Source organism: Columba livia, unplaced genomic scaffold (genome assembly GCF_036013475.1).
Source record: "Columba livia isolate bColLiv1 breed racing homer unplaced genomic scaffold, bColLiv1.pat.W.v2 Scaffold_82, whole genome shotgun sequence".
In the NCBI taxonomy this organism is placed as follows: domain Eukaryota; kingdom Metazoa; phylum Chordata; class Aves; order Columbiformes; family Columbidae; genus Columba; species Columba livia.
The window spans coordinates 1,486,889-1,505,626 of record NW_027043810.1 but is presented as its reverse complement, the minus strand read 5'-3'; positions in this window follow the sequence as shown (position 1 = coordinate 1,505,626).

The window sequence follows — 18,738 nt, the reverse complement described above, 5'->3', positions numbered from 1 at the left end:
GTTCAACACAGACTTTATTCATTGACATCCACACCAGTGTGGTGCACTAGAAGACTAAAGTAGATAACCTAGAGAACGTTGCGCTCTGACGCCAGGGGGAAGTCGGTAACGCCATCCCTCTGCAACACACCCCTGAGCCCAGATTTTAAACTGCTCTTCTCCCTTTAAAAAAAAAAAAAAAAAAAAAAAAAAAAAAATCAAGCGGGTGAGGGAGGTGACACTTAGGGCCTAGAGCACACCACCAAGCAGGTGTCCCTGGTGGCCAAAGGCTGGTACCAGACTCTGTCACCCAGTCTGCTTCCAAAACAGCTCCTTGGGAAAGAAGAAGCAACCTGTCATTCCTTTCATTTTTGGGGACTCCATGCGAAGAGCAGCTGCAGACAAATGTTTCTTTCCTTTCTCTGCAGACTTCTGAAGGTGTTCCAGAGAGGATCTTCAGAATATTGAAGGATTCAATATACACTTACGACAAGCCAAATCAAGGACTGATAACAAACCTCCGCTACCCGGTAATGAAACCAAAGGCTTCACAAAGAAGCCAAGGGTTCCAGTCAGGAAAGGATGACATCTATGCAGGTGAGAAACATAGCCCTGCCTTAGTGGTTTTGGGCTTATTTTTTTTTTTTTTTTTAAAACGAATGCATTGCCAGGTGTGAGGTGAATAGTTGCTACGTGTCCTCTGAGACCAGCTTGCATGGGCAGCAGTTCAACGTCCTTCTCCTTCACGTTCACTGGAAAACTGTTATCCCCAGCTTGCAGTTCCACACCCTCATCCACTACAAATTTGCAAGTTAACATTGCGAGAGACGCTGAAGGCAAAGCAGGACATTGCCCACAGCTCGCTCCTTCGTGGGTGTTGGTGCTTCCAGGCTAGGGAAGGCTGAGGGCCTGGGTTAGGGACCGATTAAGCAATCTGGACATCCATAAATCCATGGCTCCAGGTGGGATGCACCCGCGGGTGCTGAGGGAGCTGGCTGATCATTGCTAGGCCACTCTCCGTCACCTTTGCTAAGTCATGGGAAACGGGAGGGGTGCCTGAGGGCTGGAGGAAAGCAAATGTCATTCCAGTCTTCAAAAAGGGCAAGAAGGAGGACCCGGGTAACTATGGACCGGTCAGCCTCACCTCCATCCCTGGGAAACTGATGGAACGACTTATCCTTGGTGCCATCTCAAGGCATATCAGGGATAAGGGGGTCATTAGGGGCAGTCAACGTGGCTTCACCAAAGGGAAGTCGTGCTTGACCAACCTCATAGACTTTTATGAGGACATAACCGGGTGGACAGATGATGGTAAAGCAGTGGATGTGGTCTGTCTTGATTTCAGTGAAGCGTTTGACACGGTCTCCCACAGCATCCTCCCAGCTAAACTGAGGAAGTGTGGTCTGGACGATCGGGTAGCGATGTGGACTGTGAACTGGCTGAAGGAAAGAAGCCAGAGAGTCGTGATCGACGGGGCAGAGTCTAGTTGGAGGCCTGTGGAGTCCCTCAAGGGTCGGTACTGGGGCCAGTACTATTCAATATATTCATCAATGACTTGGATGAGGGAATAGAGTGACTGTCAGCAAGTTTGCTGATGACACCAAGCTGGGAGGAGTGGCTGACACGCCAGAAGGCTGTGCTGCCATCCAGCGAGAGCTGGACAGGCTGGAGAGTTGGGCGGGGAAAACATGAATGAACTATAACAAGCGCAAGTGTAGAGTCTTGCATCTGGGCAAGAAGAACCCCAGCTACTAGTATAAGTCGGGGAATGACCTGTCAGAGAGCAGTGAAAGGGACCTGGGGGTCCCGGTGGACGGCACGATGACCATGAGCCAGCACTGTGCCCTTGTGGCCAAGAAGGCCAATGACATCCTGGGGTGTATTAGAAGGGGGGTAGTTAGTAGGTTGAAAGAGGTTCTCCTGCCCCTCTACTCTACCCTGGTGAGACCGCATCTGGAATATTGTGTCCAGTTCTGGGCCCCTCAGTTCAAGAAGGACAGGGAACTGCTGGAGAGAGTCCAGCGCAGGGCGACAAAGTTGATTAAGGGAGTGGAGCATCTCCCTACTGAGGAAAGGCTGAGGGAGCTGGGTCTCTTTAGTTTGGAGAAGAGGAGACTGAGGGGTGACCTCATTAATGTTTGTAAATATGTAAAGGGTGAGTGTCACGAGGATGGAGCCAGGCTCTTCTCACTGACAACCAATGATAAGACATGGGGCAATGGGTACAAACTGCAACACAGGAGGTTCCACTTAAATAGGAGAAGAAACTTCTTCTCAGTGAGGCTGGCAGAGCACTGGAACGGGCTGCCCAGGGAGGCTGAGGAGTCTCCTCCTCTGGAGACATTCAAAAGCCACCTGGACACATTCCTGTGTAACCTCATCTAGGTGTTCCTGCTCTGGCGGGGGGATTGGACTAGACGATCTTCTGAGGTCCCTTCCAATCCCTAACATTCTGTGATTCTGTGATTCATAGTCTGATACCTCTCAATCCTTTCCCCCGCTGAGCTCAGGTGCCAAACCAGTTGTAAAAACAACCTTCGTCCTTCAATAGCTCCTTGCAGGGCTGAGGCAGAGGCGAGAGAGCGAGGCAGGTGCGCGGGGGGGGGGCCGTGGGGGGTGGGGGTCTGTCGGTGGGAAAAGCGGGGATCGAACCAGGGACCCATTTGACCAATCCGCGGGTCCGGCGCCCTGGCCGCTCCGCCAGCGCGATCCCACGGCCGTGGAACGCACGGCGCCCCCTATAGGCCGCAGAGCGGCGTGCGCTGCCGCTAGGGCCGCGAGCAGGTAGCTGTCAGCAGCGGGAGGTCTTGGGCTCTGTCAGGCGAGGGGCGGGTGGGGGGGTGTGTGATTGGGCGGGGGGCAGGTGGGGTTGCAGCGTGGTGGTGGGAGGCAGCGAGTCGGTGGGTGCCCCCCGGCATGGGCCGAGCTTAGCGGGCGGGCGGAGGTTTGTAGGGGGAGCTGTGGCGTCCCCCGGCGGTGGGGATGGCGGTAGAGGAGCGGCCAGGTCGCGGGACGCTGGTCCGCAGGGCACCCACTTCCATCCCCACCCCGCCCACCGCCCCCCCGGCCTTTAGCCGCCGCGCAGGCCGCTCTGCGGCCTATAGGGGGCGCCGTGCGTTCCACGGCCGTGGGATCGCGCTGGCGGAGCGGCCAGGGCGCCGGACCCGCGGATTGGTCAAATGGGTCCCTGGTTCGATCCCCGCTTTTCCCACCGACAAACCGCCCCCCCCACGGCGCCCCCCACGGCGCCCCCCCCCGTGCACCTGCCTCGCTCTCTCGCCTCTGCCTCAGCCCTGCAAGGAAGGAGCCCTTCGAGAAGGAATGTTGCTTTTGCAACTCAGCTGCCACCTCACCCAGCGAGGGGGGAAGGATTGACACACATCACACTGGGAATCCTTCCCACAAACCAACTCTCTTCCAACTCATGCTGCAATGCAAACTCATTCCTGCATTTCAAAAACAAGTGCAGCTAGAGGGAAGGCTAACCCAAGAGCCAGGAACCCACCTTTGCAATAGATCCAGCAGGGGAAGGGCCTTCTTAGCATGAGATGAATGAGTCCTGGAAACTGAGGCAGGCGGCGGGCAGTCCGGAAAGCCTGCAGTACCCAACCCCTGGGGAACAGGGCAGGGAATTTGCAGCTGGCATTTGTGGGGGCGTATAAGCTTTTTGCCCTATTGCGTGTGCCTACTTTTAGGTAGAACGGCCCGTTTCGCAAAAGCCTTAATAAAACGTGCTTTGCCGAGAGATCCTGCCTGAGCCTATTCTGTTGGCAAGATGATGGTTTCCTACAAGTCTGGGGGCTCGTCCGAGACTCGACGTCGTCATCTCGGGGGTCCCTGTCGCCAATGGACGGGAAGGCGTGCCCCGTTGATTTCAATGGCCTTCTGGATGGTCGGTGGGGATTCCAGGACGGACGGACAGACAGAAACTGCAGGGCTGTGGGGACGAAGGCGGATCCCCGCAAACCATAGGCGAAAGGAGAAAGGAAAAAGCGGGAAGCACGATACGAGCGAGCGGGCAACTTTGTGCGTGGACCAAGGTAAGAAAACAGACTGTTAAGTACTACCTTGGTGGTCGGGGGCATTCTGAGAGGAGGGACGAGGCGCAAGGAGAAGCCTCGAGACTCAGAATGGGAAATAGAAAGGAAAAATGGTGACATTCCTCCGTCCAGTCCTTTAGGGAGGATGTTAAGGTACCGGGGAAACGTGTGGTGTACAAAAAGGAAGGATAAATAGAAAATGATAAAGTATTGTGTTTTGTCTGGACAAAATAGCCCTTAATAGAGTGATATTCTGGCCAAAATACGGATCCAATGACAATTGGCTATGCAAAGATCTAAATTGGTATGTAAAAAAAACTGTAGGGCCTTTAAATCTTCCTCCACACCAGGGTGGGTGCGAGTCCCTCCCTTCCTGCAGTATGTTTTTGAGTGCAAAGTGTGTGGCCTGATCAGTGTAAAGTGCACATAAAAGCAGTGTTCGAGTCTCTCTTGAGAATGGGAAAATATCCTTTAGACATAAGCCGTTGACCAAGTCTGAGACTAGGATGGGATCCAGCCGCACCTAAACTCCTCTCTGAAGGAGATTAGAAAGCAAGGGGCTCCCTCTGAACCTCGTGACTCAACGGAAGCGTGTCTCTGAATTTTTTTAGTGATGGGAAATAAAACTCGGCATAGAGAAGGGGACACCCTTGGCCGAGGTATTGCAAAATTGGGAAAATACTTATGGTACAGCAAGGTTTTCAAGAAAAGCATGCAATGACCTTATATCGAGGAGACTGGCAAACTGTAACTAAAAAACACCTAGAAAACAGATGTCCTGGACAAATGAATTACTGGTACGTATAGGATGATTTGGCATATGACCACCATAAAGAGGATGGTCGAAAACGAGTATAAAAACCTAGGGAAAGAATTTTAGCTGCAGTTGGGAGTAATTTAACTAAGGTGCTTGCAGAGCTGGTCTCTGCTCTCTGTATCACCTCTTGATTACCTCCCCAACTGTCTTTCTTGTCCTTACTGCTTTTGCTGGGCTTTACCCTGGGATTGCTAAAGTTATTTTGCAGTGCAGCCAGCAGCAGATGTGCGTGCGTATGTGTGTGTAGGGGAGCAAGTGCGAAGGGGGGGATGTACATGTGAATGCCCTCCAGTGTTCCAGTGTTACACGGATGCACCCCCTGGCACTCTGGGGATTTGATTATGTGAGGAAATCAAACTCTGAAGGGAAGATGGGGATCGATGAGCATCATGATTTTCTAATTTTTTTTTTTGGGGAGGGGGAGGGGGGGAGCGGCTAGAATCCATTCTGAGCCGATGTTATCCTGTTATTGAGAGAGTTGGTCTTTCCGGAAACATCATTTAAAAGAATGTGGAACTAACCCCACAGGCAGTGGGAGACTACCTGGCCCCAAGGTGATTCTAATTGAGATGATAATAATCAAACAAATGGAGATAATTGCCAAACGGTGGTTAAAAATCTGATAAAAGCTTTTGAGCTTTTGAGGAGATAAGAGTAAACTGAACTGAAGTGCAGGAATGTAGACAGAAGCCAGGGGAGCACCGACTGGGGAAGATTTTTGGAAAGCTTTGTGGACTGGTAGCAAGTGTGTTTGTGGATCTACGGAAGTATTTCCGAGAGCATGTGCCAGGTTGGCAGGAAGAATTTGCAAAAAATCTGAGTGTGGTCGTGTTTGTGTATGATGGTCGGGAACTGAAGCGAAAAGTTGAAGCAGACTGATTGGTTGCAAGTGAAAGACTGGAAGGGAAAAGAACAAAACAAAACCGCAGAAGATTTAGACCAAAGTCAGTGAAAAAAGTGAGAGAATGAGAGAAAATGGGATGCTATTATTGTGGAAATCTGGGATATTTACCCCTAGGGCGGCAACTGTTGGAAATGACTAAAGGAAGAAAACTCAATACACTTTGGAAAATCAGAGGGGCTGAAAATGTTTTTGGTGTTGTGGTGGCTTTTTTTATTGGTGTTTTTTTTTTTGTTTGTTTGTTTGTTTGTTTGTTTTTTGTGGGGAAACGTTTAAATTGGAAAAGAGCATGTAATTGGTAAAGTAATGGTGGTAATTGGTAATGAGGTCTAGTTTTTAGCAGAAACAGAAGCTCCCATGTCCCTTCTAAATTCTCCCCTAAAAAGATCCAGAACTGAAGACGGAGTTGTAATAAATGGGGTAGCAGGGAGGAAGGAGAGACAATTATGAATAAATTCCTATTTGTGATAATAAGAATTAAAAGCGTATGGGGAAGGAATATATTAGGGGAAGATTCCCCAGCTTCTATATTAGAGAGAAACCTTTTACAGGCTCTGGGTGTGGAAACACAGTTACTGCCTGGGGGGTGACAAGGAGAAAATTTGAAAGATATTGTATTACCTGGAAGTTTGTGTTGGTTTTGGCTGGGCTGGAGTTAATTTTCTTTGTGGTACCTGGTATGGGACTATGTTTTTGATTGATGCTTAAAACAGTGTTGATAATACAGAGATGTTTTTGTTATTGTTGAGCAATGCTTGCACAGAGTGGAGGCCTGTTCTGCCTCTCACGCTGCTCCAGCAGCAAGTGGGCTGGGGGGGAAGCGACAAGCAGTGGCACACTGATCTAAGCTCTTAGACCCAGTGTCTCGAGGTTGGCCAGAGTGTGTGCAAGCTGCAGCAGCAACTGCTCTTCTGGTGGGAGAAAGCAGGAAATTAAACCCTGCTGCTTTCCTATGGAGAGGTGGCAATGGGCTGCACCTCTTCATAGATGGGTCTTCAAGGGTAATTCAGGGGAAGAGACACAATGGGTGTGCCATCGTTGAAGGTGTGAATGGTGAAATAAGAGAAACGGGAAGGTTGCCTAATAACTGGTCAGCTCAAACATGCCAGCCACAAGCCGTCAGTCAGGCACTGCAAATGTTAGAAGGAAAAGAAGGTACCATCCGTAATGGTTCTAGATACGCATTTGGAGAAGTGCACACCTTTGGGAAAATTTGGGAAGAATGGGGTCTAATTAATAGCAAAGGTAAAGAATTGGTTCATGAAGAACTAGTTGGACAAGTGTTATGGAATCTGATGTCACCAATAGAAGTGGCTGTAGTACATGTTAATGGACATCAGAGGGGCAACTCTTTTTGTGTCGGGGAAGTTGGTTAGCAGATGAAATGGCCTGAGAAGCAGCCTTAACTTAGTTATTGCTTCAGGTTTTATCTCACGCCCGAGGTCCTGGCCCCACAAGAAATTCCAGTTTTCAATGAAAGATAAAAAGAAGTCCTCCAAGAGTTGGAAGCCAGGGAACAGAATGGGAAATGCGTACTCCCAGAGGGTAGAGAAATGTTAAATAAGCAAACCATGAGGAAGGTATTAGCAATTTTACATCAAGAGAGTTAATGAGGAAAACAAGTAATGGGTGCCATAGTGTTATAAAAATATGGGTGTACTGGAATTTATACTATAGCCAAGCAAATTTGTGAATGATGTGTGGTTTGTAAAAAAGTAAATGAAAAGGCACTTAGGAAGCAGCCTGCAGGAGGTTGAAGGCCAAGTTTATGACCCTTCCAAAATATACAAGTTGATTTCACAGAATTACCTGCAGTTGGCTGAATTAAAAACTTACTAGTGTTTGATCATCTTACCAGGTGGGGAGAAGCCTTCCCTCTTAGCACTGCCACGGGGGCAGTGGTAGCAAAAGCGAAATAACGGATGGACCCCCACGGTTTGAAACTAAGGATTTGTTTCTCAAAAACTGTATGCTCGGGTTGTCTTTTCTGTCTTCTCTCAGGCACCAAGGGCTTCTGGCACAAACTCTGCCTTTAGAGTCTGCAGCTCACAAGTTTCAGCCTGGACAGCAGGTCCTGGTCAAATCCTGGAAAGACGCTAAGCTTCAGCCAGATTGGGAAGGCGCATTTCAAGTTCTGCTGATCACCGAGACAGTGGTGCGACCAGCTGAGAAAGGGTGGACTCATTACACGTGGATTAAAGAGCCAATCAGACCTCCAAAGGACAGTGAGGAGTGGCAAGTACTGACAACTGACGACCCACTTCAACTAAAGATACAGAGATGAAAATGAAATGAAACTTTTGGGGATTACTAATCCTGTATTATGTAGAATTTACAAATGGGTTACTTAACGTGAACGTCACTGAAACTGAAGGTTCCCTAACAATTTGAGTAGACGCTTGCCAGATCCATAGGTGTGGGGATGTACAGAGCTAAAGGGAATTGAGTTATGAAAACAAACATGTGTCCAAGGGGACCGAGTCTAAGGATGATTTAAATAAGTGCATAGTTTTTGTTGCTGTCTCTCATTGCCCCTCCTGATACAGTGTTATCTGGACCACAGAGTTTGGGGGATGGACAGTGAGCAATGAATGGTTATAGAATGAAAAAGAAAACTTACCCTATCCAAAGGGCAATCTCTCCCGGGATGTGAGTCTCTGCAGTGCAACCCTTTGCTAATTACGCTACAGGGAGCAGATGATTCAGTAAGTGAGGTTTATGGATCACGAATAGACATTAGTAGAAAAGATGCCCTCGCCTCAGCCCCACCTGGCCCGGCACCAGACGCCCAAAGCCCTTGGCCTTTCCTCCTTGCCGCTCACCAGCCTGCGCTGCCTGCCGCCCGCTTGGCCCTCTTGCTCTTGCTTCCCCGGCCCCCGGCAGACACACAGCCAGGGACACCCAGGCAGCACAGCAGGAGGGGAGCCCTTTGGCCTGCTGCCCTCCTGCCCACCCCCAAGCCCACCACAAATCATGCATGCGCCCAGAAACGCTGACCTGCACCACAAAGGCAGCAGCAGCAGCACCAGCAGCAAGGAACACCAGGCCTGTGGGCGCAGCTGGCCTACAGCAGGGGACGGCCCTTTGGCCACTTCCCGGATGCTCTCCTGCTCTCCACCCTCCCAACCTCTTGCACACCCCCAGCCTCGGCGCTGCAGGAAAAAGAGACAACCTCACGGCTCCGGGAGGCCCGCACTCGCAGCAACAGCCACACCACAGCTGCAGTAAGCAACACCGCTTTAGCCACCCCTGCCAAACACGGTGCTAGGCCAGCTGCCACTAACAAGAGTCAACTCCGTCCCAGCCAGAGCAAGTCCGCAGAGGCAGTGGCACCTAGCCCACCCTGGGCAGAAGGCAAGATGCAGGATGCCGAAAAACCAAGAGAATCAAGCCCTGTTCACTTGTCCTCACCACTAGCAGGACCCTGGCTGTGACTCCAGATGATTTGTGCGCTTACCGTCTGTCACCCTCCTCAAGTGACCAGTGTGGCCAAGTCTCTGTACGGATCCCTGGGGGACTGTGCCCTGGAAGGAGTCCAGTCCAGCAGCACCAACGGGCACGTTCAAACGCAGCTTGCGACAAGGCCCTTCCTCTGCTTAGGAGCGCCGTCCTCCGGGCTTGCCTCTGCAGATGTCTTTTGCTCGACAGTGCCCATCCTTGGCAGAACCTTTGGCTTCTGCTTCTCACCTAGGCGTCGAAAGAGAAGCTTTGAAGTGAGAACCAAACAGGTTGCCACTAACCTTGCACTCTGTCCCCAGGGGAAAGTCGCTAACGCTGTCCCTCTTCAACACACCCGAGCCCAGATTTTAAACCACTCTTTTTTTTTTCGGAATAAAACCCAACAAGTGGGTGAGGGAGGTGACACTTAGGGCCAAGGCAGGAAGGAAGGAAGGACGGAAGAGTTTGCATCTGGTTTGCGCCCCAGAGTCTCCCGTGGGTGGGCCTGGGCCGGTTGTTCCATTTGGGTGACGCTTGCTCCCAGGCCCCGAGCAGGTAGCTGTCAGCAGCGGAAGGTCTTGGGCTCTGTCAGGCGAGGGGTGGGGTGGGCGTGGGGGGGGATGTGTTTGGGTGGGGGACAGGTGGGGTTGTAGCGGGGCTGGAGGTGGTGTGCAGAGGGGTAGGAAGGGGGGAAGAGGGGAGGGGGCTATGCTCTTTGCTCTGGGAAAGCGATGACAAGACAGGTCCAGATTCTTCAAGTGCGTAGGAGCTGTGATTTATTTGTAGTTGTTTGTGAAACAGATGTGAAAAACTGGTCAATGACTTGGGCTTCTGCTCAGATTGGTAGCTAATGCAACAGCTGCTTTTGCTGTTTGACAGGGGTTTTTTGTTAATAATTCTTAAATTCCAGTCTTAGAGAGCGAGACTAGAGAAGCTCTTCAGGATACCTACAATGTGACCACGTGCTGGCAGGAGTGGTTCATCGAGGCTCTGCTCATCTCAGTGACCCATTCATATTACAGGTAACAGGAACTAATGTTTAACTCTATTTGTCTACTCTTATATGGTATCTGTTATGCGGCATGCATGTAATAACTCTTCTGAAATAGTGTGTCGGTCTTAGCTGTGTATGTTGTTTGCCATACGAGGCCAGTATGACAGGATTTTAAGGCTGCAGAGAGTTCTTTGTACTCTCTCTTTAATCGAGCTTGAGCTTCTCACCTGCTCCAATTGAAACAAAACAAAAAACCCCAAACCTAACAAAACCAGACAAACAAATCCAACCAACAAACCAAGCAAAAATAAACCAAAACCAAAACCAAAAGCCTCTGTTTTTGAAATGATTTGGCTGCTGGAGAGCTTATTTTCCAGAATTATTTTCCAGCTGAGGTATTTAGTTCTTTCTCCTACTGTTCATGAGACAAGCCTGGAGTCGGTTTTGTCTAATCAATTCTTTGACAGGCAGTTGTGAAGGAGTGAAACGAGAGCTGTGGCTGCCAGTTCTCATCGAAGGTCTGCAGGGCACGTGTGCCTGCTGCCCTCTGCTCAGTGCCAGTGAGTGCAAGGGGCTGTGCCAGTGCGAGCTGAGTTATAGGAGTCAAGTGCAGAGCTTATTACACATTATTACCTTACACATAATATCTCACAGCCCATCTCACAGCCCATCTTCACCAATGTTCACGTGTCCTTTCTGTGCATTGACCAGTAAAGGTGGGGAAGACCTCCTTTTTTTTTTTTTTTTTTTAAAATATGCACAGGTTTCCTCATATGTGGCTCTGAGATTTCAGCAAGTACTTGCTGGCTACGTGTCGTGACATCTCTTTTCTGAGAGGGAAAACGGAAAATGAATTTGCCAGCAGTTGTGTTGCCCCTGATCTGTGGAAAATGAGTCAGGCATCCAGTGAAGGACACTTTTGTCCCAGTTTGTGTATTTGTCAAAGCACTTGGAGTAGGAGAAGACTAAGAGATCCAGGTGACTTGCCAGTCAGTGGGAGAGGTTTTGTAGTCACCAAGTAGATGCAGGACTAAGACCTTGAATTTCTTATGTCACATGCTTATATAATGAGGTTTGGTTTCAGCTGCTATCCTGTGCTGTGATTATTGTCATAATTGTGCATATTAGCATTATATTAACTCAATTACGTTGCGTGCTGAAAGGATGCTGTAGGAAAGACTTAACTACCATTAGATCTGTCGACTGTCTTCACAGCAAACGTGTTTTCCTCTAAGCCGGGGGTGTCAAACTCATTTTCACTGGGGGGCACATCAGCCTCGCGGTTGCCTTCAAAGGGCCAAACGTAATTTTAGGACTCTAGAAATGCGACTACTCCTACATTTATACAGTCCTAAAAATGCATTTGCTACAAATGAGTTTGACACCCCTGCACTAAACATACTTTCTGAAGAGGCTGCAAAGCGCTTTTTGCATTTTGGCAAAACTTGTGGATCTTTCAACAGGACAAAGCCCCTTTCTCGCTGACAGAATGGAGAACGTGCTGATGAAGCAAAGGGGAGAAATGGATGGGCTACAAAGGTAATGCCTCTGTCAAAAGAAAACCTTATCCATCTGTTTGGGCTTTTAATAAGTACCTCGGAGTGTCAGGACACGACCCTGTGTGCTCACAGCAGCTTGTGTAGTTGTCGTGTTAACGTCACAGGGTCTGAAAATGAATTCAGTCGTGATGTCTTTTTATTTGTCCTTTCAGCTTTCTAATTTGTAACATTCTTGAGTGCGATGCTATAGGAAAGACACATGTGAACAGCTTTTAATTTCCTCAGAGTATCCAGTTGCTGCAGAGGGTAACTTACAATGTTCAGGTCTTTTGTGCTGGTGCCAACGTCAATGAATTAATTTCATTTCTAATGCATCATGTGTAAGTGTGCACTCAGTTACCTTTTCTCATGGGAAACACCTGGCTAAGTTTCTAAACTTTCTGAAGGCCATTAGCATATTGCACTAACCTGGTCTCCAGAGTGACCTGTGGCATTTTTACTCCAAGCTAAACAGAGGTTTTTCTTAGCAAACCATGTTGTTACAGCCTGTCAAATGCAGTGGTTGTGGGACTTTCAGTGACTGGATATTAACTGGCCTCTTAGCCCACCTGCATATCCCAGGGAGCTGTCAAAGAGAAGACCCAGGGGAAAAGTCATGCTCGTCATTAGGAACAGACTTATGTTACATTAAAATGACTTTTGTGCAAGGGTCCTTGTAAGAGATCTAGTGACTCTTAAAAGCACCTGCAATAAAGGACCTTTGATAGTGCTGGTCTCTGATAGACCTTTTTTTTTTTTTTTTCCCCCAGATGTGCTCAGTTAAAAACTGCCCACACTATGGGGATTGCAATCTGAATTTTGCTTGGCTTGGCAGAATGGTGTCTAGTTAAAAAACAAAACAATACCACACTCCCCTCCCCACCGCCACAGCAACAAAATAGAGTCCCCCAAGCACCCCACCCTCAACCCCCAAATTCTGGTAACTAATTTCTGGATGCTTTAATTAAAAGTCTTTGTTTGACTTCCTGGACTTTTCAGTCAAACCACAAAAGATGAGGTAATGATACCATGTTTAGGACTCCTGGCGAATCTCCGTCATCACAACTTACCTGTTCAAGCTAAGATGAAATCTTTGGTAAGAGTTTTGTTTTTGTGGCACGACCCTGGCTTGAGGGCAAGAGAGTTACTGGACTCTGGGGAATTGCCTTAGTATTTCTTATGCTCGTTTTTGTGGGACCAATAACCCTGACCTGTTTGTTCTCCAGAGTTGGTGGTTGTTTCTCCTGTATTGGAGAAAATAACCAGTAGAACAGGCGGTTGGGTGTTCTCTTTCCTTCTCTACGTTTCTGTGTTGTTGCGCTAGCTTGTGTTAGGCATTCAGTTTCTGCAGCTGTTCTCTGCAAACGAAGGATGAATTTAAAATTTGAGCATTCTTCCTTTGACAGTCTAAATGTTGTTAACACATGAGGACTGTAGTTGGTTTTCTGGTAAGCTGCCTGAACTTTGACCGACAAAGATCTCAGTCTATTAAAGGATAGATCAAGACAATGTCACTGATGTTGGTGTCAGGCCAGGACCCTTGAATACTCATACACATCCATGTCTGAGCTGCTCAGTTCGTCTCTCTGCTTGGAGTGGTGCCAAGGGGAGTTATGGTTCAATTCAGAAATGCAAGTTAATCTACATGGCACTGAATGTGACACTGTTTACCTTGGGAGAAAGGAGAGGGAAGGAGTAGGAGGAACTCTTGTCATCTCTGCCCACTGAGGAGAGAAGGAAGGGGGGTCATTGTTCAGTGGTTCTTTTCTATTGGAGACATAAGCAAAATTACCTTCTCATCTTTCTTTAAAATAATGATGGCGTTTATTGGCTTATTCTTTTTTTCCGTGTTTCCTTATACAAGTTCAACACAGACTTTATTCATTGACATCCACACCAGTGTGGTGCACTAGAAGACTAAAGTAGATAACCTAGAGAACGTTGCGCTCTGACGCCAGGGGGAAGTCGGTAACGCCATCCCTCTGCAACACACCCCTGAGCCCAGATTTTAAACTGCTCTTCTCCCTTTAAAAAAAAAAAAAAAAAAAAAATCAAGCGGGTGAGGGAGGTGACACTTAGGGCCTAGAGCACACCACCAAGCAGGTGTCCCTGGTGGCCAAAGGCTGGTACCAGACTCTGTCACCCAGTCTGCTTCCAAAACAGCTCCTTGGGAAAGAAGAAGCAACCTGTCATTCCTTTCATTTTTGGGGACTCCATGCGAAGAGCAGCTGCAGACAAATGTTTCTTTCCTTTCTCTGCAGACTTCTGAAGGTGTTCCAGAGAGGATCTTCAGAATATTGAAGGATTCAATATACACTTACAACAAGCCAAATCAAGGACTGATAACAAACCTCCGCTACCCGGTAATGAAACCAAAGGCTTCACAAAGAAGCCAAGGGTTCCAGTCAGGAAAGGATGACATCTATGCAGGTGAGAAACATAGCCCTGCCTTAGTGGTTTTGGGCTTATTTTTTTTTTTTTTTTAAAACGAATGCATTGCCAGGTGTGAGGTGAATAGTTGCTACGTGTCCTCTGAGACCAGCTTGCATGGGCAGCAGTTCAACGTCCTTCTCCTTCACGTTCACTGGAAAACTGTTATCCCCAGCTTGCAGTTCCACACCCTCATCCACTACAAATTTGCAAGTTAACATTGCGAGAGACGCTGAAGGCAAAGCAGGACATTGCCCACAGCTCGCTCCTTCGTGGGTGTTGGTGCTTCCAGGCTAGGGAAGGCTGAGGGCCTGGGTTAGGGACCGATTAAGCAATCTGGACATCCATAAATCCATGGCTCCAGGTGGGATGCACCCGCGGGTGCTGAGGGAGCTGGCTGATCATTGCTAGGCCACTCTCCGTCACCTTTGCTAAGTCATGGGAAACGGGAGGGGTGCCTGAGGGCTGGAGGAAAGCAAATGTCATTCCAGTCTTCAAAAAGGGCAAGAAGGAGGACCCGGGTAACTATGGACCGGTCAGCCTCACCTCCATCCCTGGGAAACTGATGGAACGACTTATCCTTGGTGCCATCTCAAGGCATATCAGGGATAAGGGGGTCATTAGGGGCAGTCAACGTGGCTTCACCAAAGGGAAGTCGTGCTTGACCAACCTCATAGACTTTTATGAGGACATAACCGGGTGGACAGATGATGGTAAAGCAGTGGATGTGGTCTGTCTTGATTTCAGTGAAGCGTTTGACACGGTCTCCCACAGCATCCTCCCAGCTAAACTGAGGAAGTGTGGTCTGGACGATCGGGTAGCGATGTGGACTGTGAACTGGCTGAAGGAAAGAAGCCAGAGAGTCGTGATCGACGGGGCAGAGTCTAGTTGGAGGCCTGTGGAGTCCCTCAAGGGTCGGTACTGGGGCCAGTACTATTCAATATATTCATCAATGACTTGGATGAGGGAATAGAGTGACTGTCAGCAAGTTTGCTGATGACACCAAGCTGGGAGGAGTGGCTGACACGCCAGAAGGCTGTGCTGCCATCCAGCGAGAGCTGGACAGGCTGGAGAGTTGGGCGGGGAAAACATGAATGAACTATAACAAGCGCAAGTGTAGAGTCTTGCATCTGGGCAAGAAGAACCCCAGGTACTAGTATAAGTCGGGGAATGACCTGTCAGAGAGCAGTGAAAGGGACCTGGGGGTCCCGGTGGACGGCACGATGACCATGAGCCAGCACTGTGCCCTTGTGGCCAAGAAGGCCAATGACATCCTGGGGTGTATTAGAAGGGGGGTAGTTAGTAGGTTGAAAGAGGTTCTCCTGCCCCTCTACTCTACCCTGGTGAGACCGCATCTGGAATATTGTGTCCAGTTCTGGGCCCCTCAGTTCAAGAAGGACAGGGAACTGCTGGAGAGAGTCCAGCGCAGGGCGACAAAGTTGATTAAGGGAGTGGAGCATCTCCCTACTGAGGAAAGGCTGAGGGAGCTGGGTCTCTTTAGTTTGGAGAAGAGGAGACTGAGGGGTGACCTCATTAATGTTTGTAAATATGTAAAGGGTGAGTGTCACGAGGATGGAGCCAGGCTCTTCTCACTGACAACCAATGATAAGACATGGGGCAATGGGTACAAACTGCAACACAGGAGGTTCCACTTAAATAGGAGAAGAAACTTCTTCTCAGTGAGGCTGGCAGAGCACTGGAACGGGCTGCCCAGGGAGGCTGAGGAGTCTCCTCCTCTGGAGACATTCAAAAGCCACCTGGACACATTCCTGTGTAACCTCATCTAGGTGTTCCTGCTCTGGCGGGGGGATTGGACTAGACGATCTTCTGAGGTCCCTTCCAATCCCTAACATTCTGTGATTCTGTGATTCATAGTCTGATACCTCTCAATCCTTTCCCCCGCTGAGCTCAGGTGCCAAACCAGTTGTAAAAACAACCTTCGTCCTTCAATAGCTCCTTGCAGGGCTGAGGCAGAGGCGAGAGAGCGAGGCAGGTGCGCGGGGGGGGGGGCCGTGGGGGGTGGGGGTCTGTCGGTGGGAAAAGCGGGGATCGAACCAGGGACCCATTTGACCAATCCGCGGGTCCGGCGCCCTGGCCGCTCCGCCAGCGCGATCCCACGGCCGTGGAACGCACGGCGCCCCCTATAGGCCGCAGAGCGGCGTGCGCTGCCGCTAGGGCCGCGAGCAGGTAGCTGTCAGCAGCGGGAGGTCTTGGGCTCTGTCAGGCGAGGGGCGGGTGGGGGGGTGTGTGATTGGGCGGGGGGCAGGTGGGGTTGCAGCGTGGTGGTGGGAGGCAGCGAGTCGGTGGGTGCCCCCCGGCATGGGCCGAGCTTAGCGGGCGGGCGGAGGTTTGTAGGGGGAGCTGTGGCGTCCCCCGGCGGTGGGGATGGCGGTAGAGGAGCGGCCAGGTCGCGGGACGCTGGTCCGCAGGGCACCCACTTCCATCCCCACCCCGCCCACCGCCCCCCCGGCCTTTAGCCGCCGCGCAGGCCGCTCTGCGGCCTATAGGGGGCGCCGTGCGTTCCACGGCCGTGGGATCGCGCTGGCGGAGCGGCCAGGGCGCCGGACCCGCGGATTGGTCAAATGGGTCCCTGGTTCGATCCCCGCTTTTCCCACCGACAAACCGCCCCCCCCACGGCGCCCCCCACGGCGCCCCCCCCGTGCACCTGCCTCGCTCTCTCGCCTCTGCCTCAGCCCTGCAAGGAAGGAGCCCTTCGAGAAGGAATGTTGCTTTTGCAACTCAGCTGCCACCTCACCCAGCGAGGGGGGAAGGATTGACACACATCACACTGGGAATCCTTCCCACAAACCAACTCTCTTCCAACTCATGCTGCAATGCAAACTCATTCCTGCATTTCAAAAATAAGTGCAGCTAGAGGGAAGGCTAACCCAAGAGCCAGGAACCCACCTTTGCAATAGATCCAGCAGGGGAAGGGCCTTCTTAGCATGAGATGAATGAGTCCTGGAAACTGAGGCAGGCGGCGGGCAGTCCGGAAAGCCTGCAGTACCCAACCCCTGGGGAACAGGGCAGGGAATTTGCAGCTGGCATTTGTGGGGGCGTATAAGCTTTTTGCCCTATTGCGTGTGCCTACTTTTAGGTAGAACGGCCCGTTTCGCAAAAGCCTTAATAAAACGTGCTTTGCCGAGAGATCCTGCCTGAGCCTATTCTGTTGGCAAGATGATGGTTTCCTACAAGTCTGGGGGCTCGTCCGAGACTCGACGTTGTCATCTCGGGGGTCCCTGTCGCCAATGGACGGGAAGGCGTGCCCCGTTGATTTCAATGGCCTTCTGGATGGTCGGTGGGGATTCCAGGACGGACGGACAGACAGAAACTGCAGGGCTGTGGGGACGAAGGCGGATCCCCGCAAACCATAGGCGAAAGGAGAAAGGAAAAAGCGGGAAGCACGATACGAGCGAGCGGGCAACTTTGTGCGTGGACCAAGGTAAGAAAACAGACTGTTAAGTACTACCTTGGTGGTCGGGGGCATTCTGAGAGGAGGGACGAGGCGCAAGGAGAAGCCTCGAGACTCAGAATGGGAAATAGAAAGGAAAAATGGTGACATTCCTCCGTCCAGTCCTTTAGGGAGGATGTTAAGGTACCGGGGAAACGTGTGGTGTACAAAAAGGAAGGATAAATAGAAAATGATAAAGTATTGTGTTTTGTCTGGACAAAATAGCCCTTAATAGAGTGATATTCTGGCCAAAATACGGATCCAATGACAATTGGCTATGCAAAGATCTAAATTGGTGTGTAAAAAAGACTGCAGGGCGTTTAAATCTTCCTCCACACCAGGGTGGGTGCGAGTCCCTCCCTTCCTGCAGTATGTTTTTGAGTGCAAAGTGTGTGGCCTGATCAGTGTAAAGTGCACATAAAAGCAGTGTTCGAGTCTCTCTTGAGAATGGGAAAATATCCTTTAGACGTAAACCGTTGACCAAGTCTGAGACTAGGATGGGATCCAGCCGCACCTAAACTCCTCTCTGAAGGAGATTAGAAAGCAAGGGGCTCCCTCTGAACCTCGTGACTCAACGGAAGCGTGTCTCTGAATTTTTTTAGTGATGGGAAATAAAACTCGGCATAGAGAAGGGGACGCCCTTGGCCGAGGTATTGCAAAATTGGGAAAATACTTATGGTACAGCAAGGTTTTCAAGAAAAGCATGCAATGACCTTATATTGAGGAGGCTGGCCAACTGTAACTAAAAAACACCTAGAAAACAGATGTCCTGGACAAATGAATTACTGGTACGTATAGGATGATTTGGCATATGACCACCATAAAGAGGATGGTCGAAAACGAGTATAAAAACCTAGAGAAAGAATTTTAGCTGCAGTTGGGAGTAATTTAACTAAGGTGCTTGCAGAGCTGGTCTCTGCTCTCTGTATCACCTCTTGATTACCTCCCCAACTGTCTTTCTTGTCCTTACTGCTTTTGCTGGGCTTTACCCTGGGATTGCTAAAGTTATTTTGCAGTGCAGCCAGCAGCAGATGTGCGTGCGTATGTGTGTGTAGGGGAGCAAGTGCGAAGGGGGGGATGTACATGTGAATGCCCTCCAGTGTTCCAGTGTTACACGGATGCACCCCCTGGCACTCTGGGGATTTGATTA